Source organism: Heloderma suspectum, chromosome 4 (assembly GCF_057233095.1).
Source record: "Heloderma suspectum isolate Gila_16-S chromosome 4, 16-S_ref, whole genome shotgun sequence".
Lineage (NCBI taxonomy): Eukaryota > Metazoa > Chordata > Lepidosauria > Squamata > Helodermatidae > Heloderma > Heloderma suspectum.
Genome location: NC_139461.1, coordinates 284,425,086 through 284,434,173, shown reverse-complemented (window position 1 = coordinate 284,434,173; position 9,088 = coordinate 284,425,086).

The window sequence follows — 9,088 nt, the reverse complement described above, 5'->3', positions numbered from 1 at the left end:
AATTAGCTGCCAAGTGTAAGGTCACATACATAGTGTGAATATACGTTTTTAATGGGGTTCACTCCATTATTTGTTCTCTAAATGCTTGATATATTTATTCTGAAATTCATTTAAATGTTGACATTATGGGTAATATATATGAAAACCCAGCTGTTTATATCACTGCAGATAGAAGTATTATCTGTATTCAGATATATATTCAAGAGGTTTTCATAAAGTTGGTTATGAGACATAGTTACTCACTGGTGAATGAAATGCACTCTGCACCTATTGGACAGTGACAGTGCCGGTGACATCACTGGGGATAACTAACATCAAGCTAACCAGACTGTTAATTCCTGGATCCCCCCCTCACTCCCCCGCCAGATCTCATTTTTTAAATTGGCATTATTTAAAAACCTGCAGTTAAGGATGGGCAGATTCTCTACCTGCTGGTCCATGGGGAATCTGCCCATGGGGGAGGGGGGCGATCCATTCCTCCCCCCCAGAATACTCATGAGCCAGCTCCTCTCCGTGAAGATTCGGGGGAGCCGCAGGCTGGCAGCCAGCTCCATATCGCTGGCCTGGCGAATGGATACAGCCGCAAGTGGCGTAGTGGACACCACTTGCAGCTGTAAAGCCCTTAGTTTAACCTAATTGCAGCCATTTATGGCAGCATTTAGGTTAAACTAAGGGGCTTTACGGCTGCAAGTGGCGTCCACTATGCCACTTGTGGCTGTATCCATTCGCCAGGCCAGCGATATGGAGCCGGCCTGCGGCTCCATGGAATCACCGCAGAGAGAGGCCAGCTCCATAAGATTCTGGAGGGAGGTGGAGGTGAGTGGTGCCACTTTGCCACGGACTCCAGAGGCTGGAGTCCTTTGAATCTGGCCTCACTGGTGTCCGCGGCGGATTTCTCCGCCATCCCTACCTGCAGTATACCTTCTAGGTGAGTTTCTCTTAGTGTGATATTGACTCCAAAGTGTCTTGGAGAGATTTGACCTGCTTGACTTCCCCTTTCAACTTTCTTTTTACTAATCCCCTCATTTTTTAGAAGTTTATTCTTTTGAAGTCAAATGTGTTGGACTTCCTTGACAGTAATCCAAGGCAAAAATATCAAATTTGATGACACTATGTTACCATTTCTAGTTGGTTCAACAACACTTACATCTCACACTAGGTCCTAGGCACCATTTAGGATTAAGTCCAAGGTGGCTTCACCTATGGTCAGTTCCATGACCAACTGTTCTAGAGTATAGTCATTTAGAGCAGGTGTGGGCAGAAAGTAGATCTCCAGATGTTTTGGACTTCAACCCCCAGCATTTCTGACCATTGATCATGCTGGCAGGGGCTTCTGGGAGTTAAAGTCCCAAACATCTGCAGATCTACCTTCTGCCCATCCCTGATTTAGAGTCTTCCCCTTTTGAGATGTTCTAGTTTGTTTGACTTCTTTGACCTACAGAGCAACCCAACCCCCAGTAAGCAGTTCCCTGTCTTTCCTATAGAGCTGGTACCCAGAGATGACCATATCCCACTGGTTCTCTCTATTCCACCAGGTCTCCAATATGCCCACTATATTTATTTTCTTCTTCAAAATAAAACACTCCAGTTCCCCTATCTTGGCTCAGAGACTTCTAGCATTAGCATAGTAATATGTATACATGGCATCCCTGACCAATTATCTCCAATGTGTATTTCTCCCTGTGGCCATTTGGCCGCTTTGACTGGCTAACATATTCTACTCTATATCCATGGCTTATTTCTACCCTGCCCCATTTGGGCAACAGAAACCTTTTCACCTGCATCACAAACTAGATACTTCCCAGCTCTTGTCAGCTTTTCCCCAGGGATCGATTTAAAAGCTGCTATGCTACCTCTTTGCTGTTAAGTGCCAGCAATCTGGTTCCATTCTAGTTCAAGTGGATCCTGTCCCTTTTGTACAGGCCTGGCTTGTCCCAACACATTCCCCAGTGTCTGATAAGTCTTAACCCATCCTCCCTGCTCCATTGTCTCATCTACACATTAAGACCCCTCTGCTTTGCATGTCTATCTGGGCCCTGCACATGGAATGCCTACTATTTCAGAGAAAACTGCTTTAGAGGTTCTGGCTTTCAACCTCCTACCTAGCAACCTAAATTTGGCTTCCATCTACCACATTAATCTGTAGTTTGGCCCTACTCAGATGAATCACAAAAGTCCAAATTCTGCTCTGAATGAGTAAGATGAAACTACAATAAAATTGTATTATAGTACTCTCCTCCAAGACCTGATTTTGGGAATATGCTTATGAGCTAGCATGATAATGATTAAAGCCGCAGAAAATATAGCCCAGAGTTCCCAGTAAATCAAACTGTGTTAGAATCAAAAAGATCTGCAGTAGGCCAGGCTGGAGGTGATTTGCAGACTAGTCTAAAGGGAGAGCAAAGATAGCGTTAAAGAGACTTTTACCCAGCCTTCCTCTCTGGACTGTACCTCCTGTTTTATGTTCTTCTGAAATGAAGAGGAAGAACTTGAAAAGTGTGCATACAAAATGAGGATGATGTATTGCTGAGCTTAACACTGGGAAGCAGACAGAGCTAGAAATCTAAAGGAGAAGAAAAATCATAATTTGAGAAAATGGTGACTCCCTAAGGACAGATCAATAGTCAAGTGAGATGTGAGAACTTGGAAGGCATCATACAAAATGTGTAGTTAATCGCTCCGTAAGAGAAACTTTAAAATATAAAACAGATGATCTAGGCAAAACATCCCTTTATGTACATGCAGATCTCTGAAAGGGTCCCCCATTCCAAAAAGCTACAGGGAGCCAGTATTAAAACATCACTTATTGGGCAGGGGGGCGGGGAGATGACTGCATTCCTTCCTTCATTTGCAACACAGACTTTGAGTTGTACACTTCAGGTTTGCTTCCAATGAAGCAAGTCAGTGGACATTGAAACTGAGCCAACAGCCAAGGGATTTTCCAGCCACTCTTTCAAATAAAAACAAACAGTGTTGGTCACAGGGTAAGCTTTCTTTGGCTGCATTTACAGACTAGTGATGAAATCTTTATTTTACCTCCTCCATTTGACAGAAATCAAATTGTGGGAAGAATACATGTAGGGTTCACTTTGACCCTCATGTGCATACCCTTTCATTCACATCTGCGGTAATAACATTAAAAATTGGTGCCAGAGTTTTCTTGATTCCTTTCCCCTCTCTATCCCTTTTTCCTTTTGTGTCATGGCTTTTTAGATTGAAAGTCTGAAGAAAGAGACTGTAACCTTCTCTGGCAGCCTTTCTGGCTGAAGAGTGGGATATAAATGCTTTGAATAATACTCAGTTGTGTGAATGCACATTCACACAGAAATTTTCTACTCAAACAGTTGATGGCATCCAAGTCTCCATCTTGCAATGCTGATGTAAAACAATCTATATACCTGGTGCCCCTTTTGCTGCAATGCTTTTGAGACCATGGAATGGAGAGAAAAAGTTCAGTGTTGACCTCCCAGGTCCCTACATGATTTTACCACCACAAGCATCCCATTGTTTTCTCCTGGCTTGGCCTGGTTTTAAGTACTTGCTGGCAAGACCTAGGAAACAACCAGATTCTGACTTTGCCTGTGTGGTTCCATAGCAGGGTCAGCCCAAGACATTTTGCTGCCTGAGGCAAAGAATAAGATTATGCCCCTTCCATTCTATGTAGAGAAGCCAGCTGGACTGGCAGTTGAATCTGACAATACTGGGGATGGGACAGCATCCTCCACTGCACCTGAAGGCAGTAGGCTATCTTAGTGGATAAAGGATAGGTTGTATGGCAGATAGCCTCTCCTCCAACACCTTGCTGCTGCCTCCCTGCATCTGCCACCTGAGGTGACTGTTTAATTCTTCCTAATAGTAGGGCCGGCCCTGCTCCATAGTCTTGGTTCAGGAGACTCTACCTGATGCTTCTTCTTTGCTCCCCTACCCCATGCTGTCAGCTTCCCCATCTTTGTGCATCCTCATTCCAGCCTGCTTTAGACAGACATTTCAGCTTAGGCCCCCTGGCCTGCAAATTTACCCCACTATGGATCAGCCCTAGTATGCCTCCATTCTCTCCTGTACTTTGATGACTGGAAGGAAGAGGAAGATGGGGATGCTTGGCAGGATGCAAGCACACCTGATGAGTAGTAACGGGGAACCAAGGTAGACATTGCTAACACAGTTGGGTGTGAGAAGCACAGCCTGAAGAGGAAAGATCAAAAAAATCCCAAATCAGTATAATCCCACTCTTACGCTAACTCAGAGGTCACCAAAAATATGCAAGCTTTCAAGAAGCTCAGATTTCTTAATCAGGCAAGTAGCAGACAATTGTTGATCCTCCATTTTTGAAAGTATTACATCCAGCTTAACTCAGAACTGTCTCCATCCTGGACAAACCAAACAGGTTCTTTGGTCTAGACTAGCCCAGTCTTTATATTAACAAAGCTGAATTTAATTTTAGATGCTGTGCAGGATAAAAGAAAGTCAGCAAAAGCCAAATGAGGTAGCGTTACCTAGTAGTTAGAGGGGATGAACCCTTTTAAGCTGTCAAAGCACCTTGTCTAGGCTACCTTTGAGGAATGTTGGAAAGAGTCCTTGGAGGGACTTGGGGCTCCTTCACATGGAGCTTTTATCCTGCTACTGAGATTGCTCACTCATGGACGTTTGTGAGTCCTTTTCATGACATCATCAACCTCCAAGGCACATCCAGAGGTATTTCTTGATTATTCCATCTCAAAAAGATCCAGAACTAATGAACTATCTTTTAAACTCAGAATGTTATGCAATTAAAGCAGCCACTACATGGTGCTGTTTCACTGAGTTCTATGGAACTTTGAAATTTAAAAGCTTCCCCTCTCAGTAATCATGTGGTTGCTGTCTGGGAGCCCACAGTAAATGGGGAAAGGCTCCACAACGGGAGGACGGTGGGGGTTTTCTTTAGCGTTAAGGCAGCCTTGGAAGCTGCCTCGCACTATATTTGCAGGGTTTACGGGTTCTGTCAAGCCACCAGAAGAAGCTGGGAATACGTCATCATCTTCAACAGAAGCCATAACAGCCCACTGATCAGCCTTCTCTGTTCTCACTTATTCCACCCCGCCTCACAAAAAACAGGTCTTATATATGTTTTAGCCAAGTTTGTGTTTTATTCTACCTAATGTTCATTAGTATGGAAGTACACGCAGACGGTGACTGTAGCCATGAAATTAAAAGATACTTGCTCCTTGGGAGGAAAGCTATGGCACGCCTAGACAGCATAGTAAGAAGCAGAGACATCACCTTGCCGACAAAGGTCTATCTAATCAAAGCTATGGTTTTCCCAGTAGAAATGTATGGCTGTGAGAGCTGGACTATAAGGAAGGCTGAGTGCCGAAGAATTGATGCTTTCGAACTGTGGTGCTGGAGAAGACTCTTACGAGTCCCCTGGACTGCCAGGAGGTCAAATCAGTCCATCCTAAAGGAAATCAACCCTGAGTGCTCATTGGAAGGACAGATACTGAAGCTGAAGCTCAAATATTTTGGCCACCTAATGCAGAGAGAAAACTCTCTGGAAAAGACCCTGATGCTGGGAAAGACTGAAGGCAAAAGGAGAAGGGGACAGCAGAGGATGAGATGGCTAGATAGCATCAGCGATGCAATGAATATGAACTTGAGCACGCTCCAGGAGAGAGCGCAGGACAGGAAGGCCTGGCGTGCTATGGTCCATAGGGTCATGAAGAGTCGGACATGACTGAATGACTGAACAACAACAAACCACTTTCCCAGCAGTATTTACTGTAGAGCTTTATTATTTGTAAATCTCTCTTAGTTGCTGAGCATCTTAAATTATGAAAGTGGTTCTGCTACATCAACAGGAAATTCCAGACCTGTTTTTCCTATAATGCAATGCAAATCAGAATGTGCTTAGCTGCTCTATTTGTTCTTTTCTTGGTAGATAACCAGGAGGAATCATTCTGTTTGTAAAGATAAGCCACTAATTGTCATGTCTGCTATAAAAATCTGTTAGCAACTTCAAGCTCATTAGTGAATCTTCTTGTGCTCCATCTGTAAGTGAAAAGGCATTTACTAATGTACAAAAGCTCATCTAAATTTTTAATAATGCATTGCATTTGTGTTTTCAGCAATCAAAGCAGAATAAGCTTGATACTTGAGAACACTGCATAACAAGAAGAGCAAATAGCTGTAATATTTACCTAATGAAAAATTTAGAGGTGCAGGATAAAGATTTAAATACTAAGAACTATAAACTGAGGGTGGCATTTAATCACAGTGCACCTTAATATTAGCTTTTCCCTCCAAGACATACATGCAAAATTCTGTCAACCCACAACATGGATAATTGGACTAGGAAAGGAAAGTGTCTGTAATTAAAGTTATGAAAGGTCGCTGGAATCTTGTATCCCAGTAAAAGCCTGTAGGTGATGAGATCTCAACCAGGCACTTATCAGACCCCTAGGCAGACATTAAAGTTTAAAGGAAATAAACTTTCTTCCAGATAATAAACCCTTTTCCAAAGGAATGCTTTGAAGTGCCCAGCAGCTTTTAACTCCTCCTGCAATTTTATTATAAATCTGACAAACAAGGGACCATGCAAAAATAAACTCAGACATTCCATGATTGTTTGGGAAAGCCATCTAGATACATACAGAGTGTTATCATTAAGGATGGGTAACTTCTCCTTGGTTCAATGTGGCATCAGCTACTCAGCATTTATGAGATTTCTCAGAGAAGTCTTGGGGTGTGGGGGTCTGGGGGAGTTTTCTGTTTCCAAGGACTTCTCTCCCAGCCTGTAATGTTGATGCATGCACCACACACATGCACCTTATCGCATTTCCCTCTGGGACTTGTAATTTCCAGCACTAGTTATGGCAGACAGCTGCTTGGAAATTTAAGCCTTCCTGCCACTGCCAAAGGATCTTAGATATGAATGAGGGAGGACAGCAGCCACATAAAATATTTACAAAAACGAATTGAGAGAACTGACTCAAACAGAGAAGATCCTCAGCAAACAAAAAGGCTGGTTTAAATTGGTGGTGGGGTCACTTAACAATCAATGAGAGTAAGGGGTTTAACAGGTAGAAAAACTGTGGAATTCATTAGCTCAAGATGTAGTGATAGCCACCAATTTGGATGGCTTTAAAAGGGGGTTAGACAAATTCCAGGAGGAGAAGGCGATCAATGGTTACTAGTCCTGATGGCTATGTGCTACCTCCAGTATCAGAGGCTATAGGCCTATGAACACCAGTTGCTGGGGAACATGGGTGGGAGGGTGCTCTTGCACTCATGTCCTGCTTGTGGGTTCCTGGTCAAGAGCTGGTTGGCCACTCTGTGAACAGAATGCTGGACTAGATGGACCCTTAGTTTGATCCAGGTTGGCTCTTCTTACATTCTTAAGGCTATAGTCCTAAACACATTTACCAAGGAGTAAGCTGTTGCTGATGTCTCTGGAGAGGCGGTGGGTGAGTCTTCCTGTGCTCCTCCGTGCACCAACCCTTCAGTGAGCTCTCCATGGTCCTGACAACCTACAGTCTATGCTGGACCCTTGCCATACTGGCCAGCACATCTGTGGGCTGCATCAAGATACTCAAGGAATGCATGGTGAAGCTCAGTTTTGAAAAACATCCAGTATATAGCGCTTTCTCATCGCTATGCTATGTGAAATACCAGATCCCCCCAGCTGCTGCCCCTCCCTAGCTGCAACATAACTTTCTGGCTCAACAAACACCCCCCCCCCACTCCCCAAATCTGCATGTGCCATGCTAAGTAGACTCTGGACATTAGACATTTAAACTAGTTTATGAGCTATTCCCTATTCCTAAGGAACCTTGAGGATTGTAGTTCCATTCAGGGAAGTTAGAATCTCTAGCAGAGAATTCAAATGACCATTCCCAAGTGTCTTTGAGGAAAGCCATGACAGCTGAAGTAGTTCGTAATGTATGCCCTCTGACAGCCACAGTGACCATCAGTGATGCACCAAAGCAATAGCCCTTCTCAAGTAATATCTTATCTGGCTATTGCCCTAGCTGACACATGACATCTCTCCTGTTTTTCCCGCCTTTGCTCCTTGGCTCCATATTTATCTGAATGGAGACTGCACTGCAAATATGGGCCAGGTCCAAGTTTGAAAGAGCCATGAGCAAGGTTGCCTCTGGGGCCCTCCATGCCACCTTGTTGGGCCACCTGCAGTGAAGTTACCAGGGAGTGGAGGAGTGGATGGCAGTGCAGTGATAGGTATCAGTGGAGTTGAGTTGGTGGTGGGTAGCTTTGCACTGATAAAAGAAGTTCTCAGATGAAGTGATTGTAGCAGCAGCCACCATTTTCATTTGAAAGTGGCAGCAGTGGCTTCATCCAGCACTTCTCTTCAGAGCACCAGACCCTAAGTTGTTGTGATATAATTAAATTAAATCTAAATTCACTACCTCAAGATGTAGTGAAGGCCACCAATTTGGATAGTTTTAAAAGGGGGGTAGACAAATTCCTGGAGGAGAAGCCTATCAATGGTACTTGTCCTGATGGCTATGTGCTACCTCCAGTATCAGAGGCAATAAGCTTATGTACACCAGCTGCTGGGGAACATGGGCAGGAGGGTGCTCTTGCACTCATGTCCTGCTTGTGGGATCCTGGTCAACAGCTGGTCAACAGTCAACATGAGCCCCAATGGGCCCAGACATTTGCCCCATCATGCTGGATACAGGGATGTATGAGAAATTCATTTCAGTTCATTTTTGATCAGGATTTATCCAATTCACACTTTCCAGACTGAACATGCATTTGGATGCAATCTACAGTCAAAGGACATACATTTCCGAACTTGCAATATCAGTCACAAACCCCCCAAAATGTGTTCAACAGCATGCATATTTTTGAAAAACGCTCATGAAAAAATGCATACTTTTGAAAAATGTGCACAAATAAGCTTTAATCAATGGGAGAAGGATGTGTACATTTCAAAGATGCACACAACTGGTGCGTACATTTGGAAAAATACACCCAAAATTACACACAGATTTTCATGCAAAAAGAAAAAAATAAAGCTCACAATCTGATATTGACTAGAATTGGAAAAAGCATCAAGATGGAATTTGGAGAATTTTGGCAAGCTCGAGTTGTG